The 12,622-nt window shown below is 43.1% G+C and overlaps 1 non-coding gene and 3 pseudogenes across 1 annotated transcript; all 4 read right to left on the bottom strand.

The window, feature by feature from the left end:
* Positions 1 to 3,194: 3,194 nt before the first annotated feature.
* On the bottom strand, positions 3,195 to 3,386 carry LOC141213178 (U2 spliceosomal RNA). The gene has a single exon (XR_012282740.1). It is a non-coding gene; the product is annotated as a U2 spliceosomal RNA (small nuclear RNA).
* A 1,115-nt stretch (positions 3,387 to 4,501) lies between these two features.
* Positions 4,502 to 4,730, bottom strand: LOC141213203 (U2 spliceosomal RNA; annotated as a pseudogene).
* A 760-nt stretch (positions 4,731 to 5,490) lies between these two features.
* On the bottom strand, positions 5,491 to 5,582 carry LOC141213236 (U2 spliceosomal RNA; annotated as a pseudogene).
* A 1,115-nt stretch (positions 5,583 to 6,697) lies between these two features.
* LOC141213167 (U2 spliceosomal RNA) lies at positions 6,698 to 6,870 on the bottom strand (annotated as a pseudogene).
* Positions 6,871 to 12,622: the final 5,752 nt, after the last annotated feature.

Below are 12,622 nucleotides of genomic sequence, written 5' to 3' on the forward strand. Positions count from 1 at the left end.
TGGTGAACATCGAGAATTTTTTTCATTTAAAAATGCTTGCTTATTGTATTTTCGTTTGAGACCCAAGTCCTCTGGGGATGAATCCCAGCGCGTAGGGTTCATAATGTCACTTTTGCGCAAAGAGCCTCAGGAGTGGGCCTTTTCTTTGCAACCTAGTGATACATGCTTCAGATCAGTGGATAGTTTTTTTTCTGCTTTAGGATTATTATATGATGATCCTGACCGTGTGGCATCAGCTGAGACTGAGTTGAGACGTTTAAAACAAGGATCAGGTAATGTGGAAAAATATTGTACTCATTTTCGTCGTTGGTCCACTCAAACAGGGTGGAACGATTCTGCTCTGAAAAGTCTATTTCTTGCTGGGCTCAGTGAAAGGGTTAAAGACCTGCTAATTGCTTATCCTACACCTGAGGATTTGCAACAGGCTATGCAATTAGCTATACGGGTGGATAGAAGACTGCGTGCTAGGGTTAATGAGAGCAAATCCTCTGCTATGTCAGTTTCTGGTTATGATAATGTGTGTACTAACAGTGGTGAACCGATGGAGATTGGATCGGTGGCACCTCGCTCTCAAGAAAAAGACCGTCGTTTTTCGGAAGGCTTGTGTTTCTATTGCGGAAAATCTGGTCATTTGATTAAAGGCTGTGAGCTTCGTATGAAGAAAGAAAAAAAAATGGTCAGTCACGCCCGTATTGCCTGTTTAAATTCCAAGGGTATATTTTTAGCTGCTTCCACGATTGCTCAGGAAAAATTAATAGAATTTCGGGTGTTTGTTGATTGCGGGTCTACACTGAATGTAATTGATGGGGGATTCGTGGAAAAACTCAATTTAAAACCTGAACCTTTATCATCCCCCATTGCTGTGGTTTCTGTGGATGGCTCCCCTTTGAAGAATATTACTCTCAAGGTCTGTGAATTTCCTCTCACTATTAATGGTGTTCACCATGAGAAATTGGATTTGGTAGTGTTGAATAACTTGCCTTCTCCAGTAATATTGGGTTTGCCCTGGTTAAAATTTCACAATCCTGTACTGGATTGGTCTACCAGTGAAATTAAATCCTGGAGCCATAAATGTTATGACAAGTGTTGTAACGGGCGTATTGCAGCTTTGGATAGGGGAGAATTGCCTGTTCCTATTCAGGATTTTTGGAGAGTTTTTTCTGAGAAAGAATCGCAGGTTTTGCCTCCCCATAGAGACTATGATTGTTCTATTGAATTTGTCCCTGGAGCGATTCTTCCTAAAAGTCGTTTATTTAACCTTACTATTCCTGAGAGGAAGGCTTTGGAGGAATACATACAGACAAGTTTGGCCGCCGGTCACATTAGGCCCTCTAAGTCTCCTGTGGCGGTTGGATTTTTTTTTGTAAAAAAAAAGGACGGCGGTTTACGTCCTTGTCTGGATTTTCGTGAGATTAACAAAATTACGGTACGCAATCCTTACCCACTGCCATTGATTCCTGATCTGTTTAACCAGTTATTGGGGGCCAAGTGGTTCTCTAAAATTGACCTTAAGGGGGCATACAATCTGTTGCGCATGAAGGAGGGTGATGAATGGAAGACTGCTTTTAACACTCCTGTGGGTCATTTTGAGAATCTGGTTATGCCTTTTGGTCTTACTAATGCTCCTGCATTTTTTCAGAATCTGATTAATGACATCCTTAGACCTTTGATCGGTAAAAATGTGGTTGTGTATTTGGATGACATTTTGATTTATTCGCCAGATCTGGAGTCTCATTGGCGGAGCGTGCGTGAGGTATTACAGTTATTAATGGACAATTCGCTTTTTGCTAAGCTGGAGAAATGTGAGTTCGCTGTACAGAGAATTAGTTTTTTGGGCTACATTATCTCCAGCAAAGGTTTTGAGATGGATCCGGTTAAGGTTCAGGCTGTGCAGGAATGGCCTAGGCCTATTGGTTTGAAATCGATACAGAGGTTTTTGGGTTTCGCCAATTAGTATAGAAAATTCATAAAAAAATTTTCTAGTATTGTCAAACCTCTGACTGATCTCACCAGGAAAGGTGCTGATGCGGTTCAGTGGTCTTCTGAGGCCATTGAAGCTTTTGTGTATCTCAAGGAGAGGTTCACCTCTGCTCCCATCCTTATGCAGCCTGATGTTACTAGGCCGTTTTTGGTTGAGGTTGATGCTTCCTCTGTGGGGGTTGGCGCAGTATTGTCTCAGGATAACGGGGATGGATTACATCCCTGTGCCTTTTTTTCAAAAAAAATTTTCGGAGACTGAATTGAATTACGATATTGGTAATCGGGAATTATTGGCTATTAAACTCGCATTTGAACACTGGCGCCACTTCTTGGAAGGTGCGGAATTTCCCGTTCAGGTTCTTACGGATCATAAAAATCTGATATATCTTGATGCTGCCAAGCGCCTGAATGCCCGTCAGGCTAGGTGGGCACTGTTTTTCTCGCGGTTTAATTTCTCCGTTACTTACATCCCTGGTACTAAGAATGTTAAGGCGGATGCCTTGTCTCGCAGTTTTTCTCCCATAGTCGGTGCTGAGAAAGAGGAAAACATTTTACAAGAAGGTGTTGTGATAGCTGCTTTAGACTCCGTTTTGGAAGATGAGATTCTTAAAGCTCAGGAGAATGCCCCATCTAACACTCCTCATGGGAGGTTGTTTGTGCCTGGGACCTTTAGGAGAGATTTGTTTGTTGAGTGTCACGAATCTCGGTTGGCAGGTCATCCCGGAATCTCTGAGACCAAGAGACTGGTGGGTCGCAGTTTTTGGTGGCCTGGATGGCAGAAGGAAGTCATTAAGTGGGTGCGCCAATGTACTATATGTGCTAGATCTAAGTCCTCACATACTCCTGCTGCGGGGTTACTTTGTCCTTTGGAGGTCCCCAGTGCTCCTTGGACACATTTGGCTATGGACTTTATAACTGACCTTCCCCCCTCTGAGGGTTTTACTGTCATCTGGGTGGTCGTGGACCGTTTTAGCAAGATGTGTCACTTGGTTCCCTTCGTCAAACTGCCCTGCGCTAAAACTCTCGCTAAGGCCTTTGTCAAGGAAATTGTCAGACTTCATGGCGTTCCTACTGACATTGTTTCTGATAAGGGTCCTCAGTTCGTGGCTCGTTTTTGGCGTGCCTTTTGTGACAGGTTGGGAATTCATTTGTCGTTTTCGTCCGGATATCATCCTGAATCTAATGGCCAGACAGAAAGGAAAAACCAGGATGTTGAGCAGTTCTTGCGTTGTTTTGTGGCAGACAATCAAGAGGGGTGGTCTGAGTTTCTGCCACTTGCCGAATTTGCTCTGAACAATCATACATCAATCATTTAATATATGGTCCCCAGATAGGGGACGTATCAGATATTAAACTGATAAGAACAGATACTACACTTGATCTTAGCCAAAAGGCCGAGAAGCGATAACCAGAATTGGTTTCAAACTACGGAGCCACCCAAGGATCCTGAAAAGTCCATTTGTGGAGATGAGCTCCTGGACTCCCGTTAAGAAGACATGTTGTCAACCTCTAGATCCCTTACATGCCTGCACTTTTCGGCTTGCTGCTGCTGCAATCCACGCGTTTTAGATCTGCATAACTCCACCTCTTTAAACACAGCACCTTCACCCCCTGCTGTTCCCACCCGCCTCAACACCGTTGGAAGGGAGGAGAACCAATTAAGGCGGGGGGTGGGGTGGAACGAGCAGCTGTCTACCCTTAGCAGGAGGGCTCCTGATTACATACCTCTCCTGCTGCTGCTGCTGCTGGCTGTCCAGCAGCAGACTGAAGGTGGCTGCTGCTGTGCACAGGTATATAAAGGCTCAGAGCCTATTATGACACGCGCAGCCAGCGTTCCATTGCCACATTCCATCTACTGCAGGCAGGATACCTGGCTGGCTGAATGTCGCTGAGAAGCTCACAGAGACCGCCATAAGCAACAGTTTAACAGAATGCCACAGACTAATCAACCAAACTTTTTGGGTTGGGTTCTCTTTTATAGTCTGCAGGCATTAAATGAAAGAAGTCAGTGTTCCAGCAGAAGGAGACAACGTTTCAGAAAAGGCATTGTAGCAAACCAAAAAAGAAATTTTAAGCGCAGCAGAGTAACCAGCGCACATACCTGTTAGCTCAGGTGAGTTTAAAAGGCTGCTGTTGATAACAAGGGCATTTGCTAAATAGATGGTGTGTGTGCAACAATATACTGAAAGGTCAATTATATTGTGCAGCTTATCTCACCACCTGTAGTTATTTAGGTGAAAGCTCCAAAATGCTTGCCTAATATGTCTGTTTATCCAAAAGGAAGTAAAAAGGGAGAGCTAGAAAGATAGCATTGCATCACATTACATGGCAATGCAATGCACAGTTGCTGAAGTTGAACCAAAATGAGCTTGTAATCTGGCTTCTGCAACTTTGAAAATGAAAAATCCAATGAGGAGAAGAAAAGCAAAGCCAAAGAGTCCATCCCAAAATCCGACAAACAAGCAAAATGAACAAAAAACATTGAATTCAATTCTTTCTGATTTTAGAAACTGCATTAAAGAAGGGGTGCACCGGTCCTGGAGATACTGCAATACCAGGTCAATGCGTGGAGTGGACAGAGCAAGCTCTTTTTCCATCTCCCTGTTCTAAAAATCCATTTAATATATGGTCCCCAGATAGGGGACGTATCAGATATTAAACTGATAAGAACAGATTTTTTTTTTTTTTTTTTTCTTTTTTTTTTTTTTAGCCCGAATTCGTGTACAAAACCCGAGTGCGCTTAAAAAAGTGACAAGTGCCACAAAAAAAGTGCACTAGGATGCTGGTCTTCTTGAAACCCTCTCCAAAAGGAGAAGGGTCTCCCAAACCATTCCCCGTCCCTCCGAGCCAAAAGGCCACAGCGAGGAACAGGGACAAAAAGCCACCTCCAGCCGAAGCCAGAGGCGACCCAATCTTACCCCCAGCACCTGCCCGAGTTCTCACCCGAGCAAGGCACTGGGAGCCAAAGACTGTGCTCCCCTCCCGGAAGAGGGGAGCCAACAACGCTCTCCTCCCGAAAGAGGAGAGCCAAGGGGGTTCAGGGGGGAGCGGAACCTGATGGCCACACACTCCCCCCCTAGACCTGCCAAGAGAGGAACCCGTAAGGGAACCGCATCCCGACAAAATCCTAGTAGGACGTGACACACGTGAATAAGTGGACACACAGTGACAAAGAAATTAAATAAATAGTGAAGGTTTCACAGTATAATACTGCCCGGACCTTCGACCGGGAATTGAAAAATTCCCCATCCTAAGGCCAGAAGGCCCGGAATAAGGGTGTGTGCGAAGAAAGAAAATTTGAAGTGCTTGTGCAAATGTGCCATAAACTCAAGTGGGGTTCCCAATCCCAGTGAGTTAAGGCACCCCAGGGTCACCACTCCTGGGGCACTTCACACTTCGGGCTTTCGATCTTCCCCGGCCCAATGGCGTCGATCCTGGGGGGCCATGCTTTCCACCAGATGACTATATTAGCCACCTGGCGTACTAACAAACGCCTAAACCCCAGTGTGCATAATGTATCAATCTACTAGGGCGGCCAACATCCAAAACCGCCTTTTCAAAAGATACTACACTTGATCTTAGCCAAAAGGCCGAGAAGCGATAACCAGAATTGGTTTCAAACTACGGAGCCACCCAAGGATCCTGAAAAGTCCATTTGTGGAGATGAGCTCCTGGACTCCCGTTAAGAAGACATGTTGTCAACCTCTAGATCCCTTACATGCCTGCACTTTTCGGCTTGCTGCTGCTGCAATCCACGCGTTTTAGATCTGCATAACTCCACCTCTTTAAACACAGCACCTTCACCCCCTGCTGTTCCCACCCGCCTCAACACCGTTGGAAGGGAGGAGAACCAATTAAGGCGGGGGGTGGGGTGGAACGAGCAGCTGTCTACCCTTAGCAGGAGGGCTCCTGATTACATACCTCTCCTGCTGCTGCTGCTGCTGGCTGTCCAGCAGCAGACTGAAGGTGGCTGCTGCTGTGCACAGGTATATAAAGGCTCAGAGCCTATTATGACACGCGCAGCCAGCGTTCCATTGCCACATTCCATCTACTGCAGGCAGGATACCTGGCTGGCTGAATGTCGCTGAGAAGCTCACAGAGACCGCCATAAGCAACAGTTTAACAGAATGCCACAGACTAATCAACCAAACTTTTTGGGTTGGGTTCTCTTTTATAGTCTGCAGGCATTAAATGAAAGAAGTCAGTGTTCCAGCAGAAGGAGACAACGTTTCAGAAAAGGCATTGTAGCAAACCAAAAAAGAAATTTTAAGCGCAGCAGAGTAACCAGCGCACATACCTGTTAGCTCAGGTGAGTTTAAAAGGCTGCTGTTGATAACAAGGGCATTTGCTAAATAGATGGTGTGTGTGCAACAATATACTGAAAGGTCAATTATATTGTGCAGCTTATCTCACCACCTGTAGTTATTTAGGTGAAAGCTCCAAAATGCTTGCCTAATATGTCTGTTTATCCAAAAGGAAGTAAAAAGGGAGAGCTAGAAAGATAGCATTGCATCACATTACATGGCAATGCAATGCACAGTTGCTGAAGTTGAACCAAAATGAGCTTGTAATCTGGCTTCTGCAACTTTGAACATGAAAAATCCAATGAGGAGAAGAAAAGCAAAGCCAAAGAGTCCATCCCAAAATCCGACAAACAAGCAAAATGAACAAAAAACATTGAATTCAATTCTTTCTGATTTTAGAAACTGCATTAAAGAAGGGGTGCACCGGTCCTGGAGATACTGCAATACCAGGTCAATGCGTGGAGTGGACAGAGCAAGCTCTTTTTCCATCTCCCTGTTCTAAAAATCCATTTAATATATGGTCCCCAGATAGGGGACGTATCAGATATTAAACTGATAAGAACAGATCCGTTTTCAAACAAGCTTTATTTAAATCAGACATACATCATAAATTACAAACAAATCACAAAGACTTGAATAAAATATGACATAAAACAAATACAAGGTCAGATTTAAAAAGCGCATAAAAGCATAAAAAGCATAAAACACAGTTTTGCATATAATTTGCATAAATAAATACATATGTCAAATGCAAACACCATAGCTTTTTAACTTTATCTTTTTACAATCAGGTAGTATGAAAACTTTTCACAAAGAACATATCCGATACAATATTTGAAACAAATCACAAATACTGGAATAAAATATGACATAAAACTAATACAGAGTCAGAATTAAAATGCACTTAAAAGCATAAAAAGCATAAAACACAGTTTTGCATATAATTTACATAAATAAATACATATTCCAAATTTGCAAACACCATAGCTTTTTTGCTTCATTGATTCCCATCTTTTTACAATCTCTCAGGCAGTATGTAAACATTTCACAAAGAGCAAGCCCAATACAATCTTTGACAGGAATAAATTCACGTTTAAACAATAATATATTGCGCACTTTCCATAAAGCTTCTTTTAAACAGTTTATTATAAGCCATGCGACTCGTGCTTGTTTCATGGTTGGGCATTTAATTATCCCATATATTATAATGTCACAATTAAGGGTTTGTATACCACATATCCATTTTAGGAGGGTGCCCACCGTCTGCCATAGCTCTTGTGCGTAGGGGCAATCCCACAGTAAATGAAACACTGACTCGTTTGGGGCGCATCTTTCTCTGGGACATCTAGCACTAGCCACCAGCCCCCTATGATGCTGAAAAGCTCTCGTAGGGAGACATTGGTGAACAACCTGCCAAGCTAAATCCTTTTGTGAGTTGCTAAGTGCAGGACAGGCCACGTTGTTCCACACCAGGCGGCACCTGGAGATGGAAAAATTAGACACATCCTCCATCTCCTCATGTCCCTTACAAATAACTGTTAACTTACGTTGATCAAATAAAAGCTGACGATCAACTTGGGTCAGATCATATTCTGAAATGACCTTCTCCAAGATCTTGTAATGCTTAGGGGGAGATAAGAGAAAAGGACAATTAACAGTCATACTGAAGTTCAACTTTCGGAAAAGAAACCCAGTTGTATATCTAAGAAAACAAGAGAAAGCCCCAACATTATTCAAGCTTTTGCAACAAAATACAAAAAACTTGATAAATAAAAACAATTTTAAATCAGGGAACCCTTTACCCCCATTTTTCTTGCTTTTACATACCACCTCCCTCCTCAATTTCTCCATTTTGGATCCCCACAGAAAATAAAACATGGGCTTCATAAGTCTTTTAAGATACAGAGAATTAGGGGGAAAAACCATAGCGGCATACAAAATGATAGGAAGCAAAACCATTTTAATTACAAGAATCTTGCCCTCCATTGTTAGTTTTCGAGTTTGCCATAAAGAGATCTTCTTATTTAATTTATTCAAAACCAAATCCCAGTTTTCAATACCATCATTAGCAGGATTAAACAAGACACCCAGGATCTTGATTCCTACTGTTTGTGTGGGAACCCTAGGCGGATCTGACTCCCATTGACCCATAATCATACAGTCACATTTATTTATATTCAACTTAAACCCAGACCCAGCACTAAAAATTTCAGTAATTAGAATTGCTCTGTTAATAGATGCTGAGCTAGTGCCATATACAGATATGTCATCCATATATCCAATGGCTTTAACTTGTTGTCCACCCCCACCCGGAATAAAAATGCCCCTAACCACCTTGTCCCGACGCAGCAGGCACAACAGTGGCTCAATGGAGCAGACAAATAAAAGTGGGGACATGGGGCAACCTTGTTTAACACCGGAAAGAAGCTCCACCTCTCTAGTTAAAAAACCATTGACTAAAATCCGGGCAGATGACTGTTTGTATAAAAGCGCAATTTTCTGAATAAAAGAATCAGGGAACCCCATCTTTCCCATAACTTTAACCCCTTAAGCCCCGCGGGTGGTTTGCACGTTAATGACCGGGCCAATTTTTACAATTCTGACCACTGTCACTTTATGAGGTAATTACTCTCGAACGCTTCAACGGATCCCCCTGATTCTGAGATTGTTTTTTCGTGACATATTGTACTTCATGATTGTGGAAAAATTTCTTCGATATCACTTGCGTTTATTTGTGAAAAAAACGGAAATTTGGCGAAAATTTTGAAAATTTTGCAATTTTCAAAATTTGAATTTTTAAGCCCTGAAATCAGAGCGATATGTCACACAAAAGAGTTAATAAATAACATTTCCCACATGTCTACTTTACATCAGCACAATTTTGGAACCAAAATTTTTTTTTGTTAGGGAGCTATAAGGGTTAAAAGTTGACCAGCGATTTCTCATTTTTCCAACAAAATTTACAAAACCATTTTTTTAGGGACCACATCACATTTGAAGTCACTTTGAGAGGTCTTTATGACAGAAAATACCCAAAAGTGACACCATTCTAAAAACTGCACCCCTCAAGGTGCTCAAAACCACATTCAAGAACTTTATTAACCCTTCAGGTGCTTCACAGGAATTTTTTGAATGTGGAAGAAAAAAATGAACATTTAACTTTTTTCACAAAAATGTTAATTTAGACCCAATTTTTTTTATTTTCACAGGGGTAACAAGAAAAAATGGACCCCAAAATTTGTTGTGCAATTTCCCCTGGGCACGCAGATACCCAATATTTGGGGAAAAAATACTGTTTGGGCGCACGGCAGGGCTCGGAAGGGAAGGAGCGCTATTTGACTTTTTGATTGTAAAATTTGCTTGAATAATTAGCGGACGCCATGTTGTGTTTGGAGAGCCCATGTGTGCCCAAACTTTGGAGCTCCCCCACAAGTGACCCCATTTTGGAAACTAGACCCCCCAAGGCACCTTTCTAGATGCATAGTGAGCACTTGGAACCCCCAGGTGCTTCACAAATTGATTCGTAACAATGAAAAAGTGAAAAAAAAAAACACTTTTTCATTTTTATGAATCAATTTGTGAAGCACCTGAGTGTTCCAAGTGCTCACAATGCATCTAGATAGGTGCCTTGGGGGGTCTAGTTTCCAAAATGGGGTCACTTGTGGGGGAGCTCCAATGTTTGGGCACACAGCGGCTCTCCAAACGCAACATGGTGTCGCTAACAATTTGAGCCGATTTTCCGTTAAATTTGTTAGAGGACACCATGTTGCATTTAGAGAGTCCCTGTGTGCCCAAACATTGGAGCTCCCCCACAAGTGACCCCATTTTGGAAACTAGACCCCCCAAGGCACCTATCTAGATGCATAGTGAGCACTTGGAACCCCCAGGTGCTTCACAAATTGATTCGTAACAATGAAAAAGTGAAAAAAAAAACACTTTTTCATTTGTATGAATCAATTTGTGAAGCACCTGAGGGTTCCAAGTGCTCACTATGCATCTAGATAGGTGCCTTGGGTGGTCTAGTTTCCAAAATGGGGTCACTTGTGGGGGAGCTCCAATATTTGGGCACACAGCGGCTCTCTAAATGCAACATGGTGTCCGCTAACAAATTTAACGCAAAATTGGCTCAAATTGTTAGCGACACCATGTTGCGTTTGGAGAGCTGCTGTGTGCCCAAACATTGGAGCTCCCCCACAAGTGACCCCATTTTGGAAACTAGACCCCCCAAGGCACCTATCTAGATGCATAGTGAGCACTTGGAACCCCCAGGTGCTTCACAAATTGATTCGTAACAATGAAAAAGTGAAAAAAAAAACACTTTTTCATTTTTATGAATCAATTTGTGAAGCACCTGGGGGTTCCAGGTGCTCACTATGCATCTAGATAGGTGCCTTGGGGGGTCTAGTTTCCAAAATGGGGTCACTTGTGGGAGAGCTCCAATGTTTGGGCACACAGGGACTCTCTAAATGCAACATGGTATCCGCTAACAAATTGAATGGAAAATCGGCTCAAATTGTTAGCGGACACCACATTGCGTTTGGAGAGCTTCTCTGTGCCCAAACTTTGGAGCTCCCCCACAAGTGACCCCATTTTGGAAACTAGACCCCCCAAGGCACCTTTCTAGATGCATAGTGAGCACTTGGAACCCCCAGGTGCTTCACAAATTGATTCGTAATAATGAAAAAGTGAAAAAAAAAACACTTTTTCATTTTTACGAATTAATTTGTGAAGCACCTGGGGTTCCAAGTGCTCACTATGCATCTAGATAGGTGCCTTGGGGGGTCTAGTTTCCAAAATGGGGTCACTTGTGGGGGAGCTCCAATGTTTGGGCACACAGGGACTCTCTAAATGCAACATGGTATCCGCTAACAAATTGAATGGAAAATCGGCTCAAATTGTTAGCGGACGCCACATTGCGTTTGGAGAGCCCCTCTGTGCCCAAACTTTGGAGCTACCCCACAAGTGACCCCATTTTGGAAACTAGACCCCCCAAGGCACCTTTCTAGATGCATAGTGAGCACTTGGAACCCCCAGGTGCTTCACAAATTGATTCGTAATAATGAAAAAGTGAAAAAAAAAACACTTTTTCATTTTTACGAATTAATTTGTGAAGCACCTAGGGGTTCCAAGTGCTCACTATGCATCTAGATAGGTGCCTTGGGGGGTCTAGTTTCCAAAATGGGGTCACTTGTGGAGGAGCTCCAATGTTTGGGCACACAGGGACTCTCCAAATGCAACATGATATCCGCTAACAATTTGAGCCGACAATTTGTTAGCGGATATCATGTTGCATTTGGAGAGTCCCTGTGTGCCCAAACATTGGAGCTCCCCCACAAGTGACCCCATTTTGGAAACTAGACCCCCCAAGGCACCTATCTAGATTCATAGTGAGCACTTGGAACCCCAGGTGCTTCACAAATTGATTCATAAAAATGAAAAAGTGTTTTTTTTTTCACTTTTTCATTTTTACGAATCAATTTGTGAAGCACCTGGGGGTTCCAAGTGCTCACTATGCATCTAGAAAGGTGCCTTGGGGGGTCTAGTTTCCAAAATGGGGTCACTTGTGGGGGAGCTCCAAAGTTTGGGCACAGAGGGGCTCTCCAAACGCAATGTGGTGTCCGCTAACAATTTGAGCCGATTTTCCATTCAATTTGTTAGCGGATACCATGTTGCATTTAGAGAGTCCCTGTGTGCCCAAACATTGGAGCTCCCCCACAAGTGACCCCATTTTGGAAACTAGACCCCCCAAGGCACCTATCTAGATTCATAGTGAGCACTTGGAACCCCAGGTGCTTCACAAATTGATTCATAAAAATGAAAAAGTGTTTTATTTTCACTTTTTCATTTTTACGAATCAATTTGTGAAGCACCTGGGGGTTCTAAGTGCTCACTATGCATCTAGATAGGTGCCTTGGGGGGTCTAGTTTCCAAAATGGGGTCACTTGTGGGGGAGCTCCAATGTTTGGACACACAGGGGCTCTCCAAACGCAACATGGCGTCCGCTAACAATTTGAGCCGATTTTCCATTCAATTTGTTAGCGGACACCATGTCGCGTTTGGAGAGCCCGTGATGTGCCTAAACAGTGGAGCTCCCCCACAAGTGTCCCCATTTTGGAAACTATACCCCTCAAAGATTTTATTAAGGTGTATAGTGAACATTTTGAACCCAGAGGTACGGCACATTATTTGTTTACATTAGGTCATCATATTGAATAAGTTTTCATTATTCTTGAGCGCAAGTGCTCGCTACTTGAGTTTGCATCGGGTACTCAGGTATGCACCATGTACAGCGTGTGCTCGAGTGACATGCTCGAGTCCCTGCTCCGCATGTTTCACGG

The sequence above is a fragment of the Phyllobates terribilis genome, unplaced genomic scaffold (genome assembly GCF_046119375.1).
Source record: "Phyllobates terribilis strain yellow unplaced genomic scaffold, ASM4611937v1 Scaffold_187__1_contigs__length_3656778, whole genome shotgun sequence".
Lineage (NCBI taxonomy): Eukaryota > Metazoa > Chordata > Amphibia > Anura > Dendrobatidae > Phyllobates > Phyllobates terribilis.